Source organism: Brassica rapa, unplaced genomic scaffold (genome assembly GCF_000309985.2).
Source record: "Brassica rapa cultivar Chiifu-401-42 unplaced genomic scaffold, CAAS_Brap_v3.01 Scaffold0618, whole genome shotgun sequence".
In the NCBI taxonomy this organism is placed as follows: domain Eukaryota; kingdom Viridiplantae; phylum Streptophyta; class Magnoliopsida; order Brassicales; family Brassicaceae; genus Brassica; species Brassica rapa.
Window position 1 is genome coordinate 49,346 of NW_022610558.1, and position 1,332 is coordinate 50,677.

The following is a 1,332-nucleotide window of genomic DNA, read 5'->3' on the forward strand; positions in this document are numbered from 1 at the left end:
CTACCTAGACATCACTTACTATCCGGGTAAGGCTAACCTTGTGGCCGACGCCTTGAGCTGGAAGCGAGAAGACGTCGCGCTCGGAAGCGGAACGGACGAGCCGGATGAGGTCGAACGCTTTGTTCATTTAAATGCTTTGAACGGAACGGATGGACCACATGGTTTAGAGGCGTTGCATAGAGCCGACCTACTTACCCGGATCCGAGCGGCCCAAGATCAGGACGAGAACCTGAAGACGGTTGCTCGGAACGACCTGACTGAGTATCAAATCGCAAAGGACGGTACGATCTTAGTTCATGGTCGGATCAGCGTACCCAATGATAGGAGTTTAAAGGACGAGATCCTTAGGGAAGCTCACAAGTCTAGATTCTTGATCCATCCTGGAGTGACCAAGATGTATCATAATCTCAGACAATACTATCATTGGATATGGATGAAGGTCGATGTGGCCGAATGGGTTGGCAAGTGTCCTACTTGTCAACTCGTCAAGGCCGAACAACAAGTTTCGAGTGGACTGCTTCAGAGCCTACCTATTCCGGAATGGAAGTGGGATCACATCACGATGGATTTCGTGACAGGATTTCCCACGACCAGGAATAGGATTGATGCTGTCTGGGTAATAGTGGATCGACTGACCATGTCTGCCCACTTCCTGGCCATCAAAAAGACTGATGGAGTCGACCGGATTGTGAGTAAGTACATTGACGAGATTGTGAGGCTACACGGAGTACCCTCAAGTATAGTTTCAGATAGAGATTCAAAGTTCACTTCTCACTTCTGGCAAGCTTTTTAAAAAGCTATAGGAACAAGAGTGAACATGAGTACGGCTTATCATCCCCAAACGGATGGGCAGTCAGAAAGAACTATACGGACGCTGGAGGATATGCTTCGAGCATGTGTTCTCGATTGGGGTGATTCCTGGGAACAGAATTTGCCGTTAGTGGAGTTCTCCTACAATAACAGCTTCCACTCCAGTATAGGCATGTCGCCATACAAAGCTTTGTATGGACGACCATGCAGGACACCGTTATGCTGGACCCAAGTGGGGGAGCGCAGCATGATAGGCCCCGAAATCATGGAGGAAACCACGGAGAAGATCAAGTCCGTGCGGGACAAGATGAGGGCCGCACAGGACAGACAAAAACATTACGCTGACAAACGAAGGAAAGAACTGAAGTTTGCAGTGGGTGATATGGTCTATCTCAAAATGATTACCTTTAAAGGTAGAGTGTGAATTTCTGGTAGAAGGAAATTAGATCCAAGATACCTAGGTCCGTTCAGAATCATAGAACGAGTGGGTAGTGTGGCATATAAGTTGGACTTACCATCCGA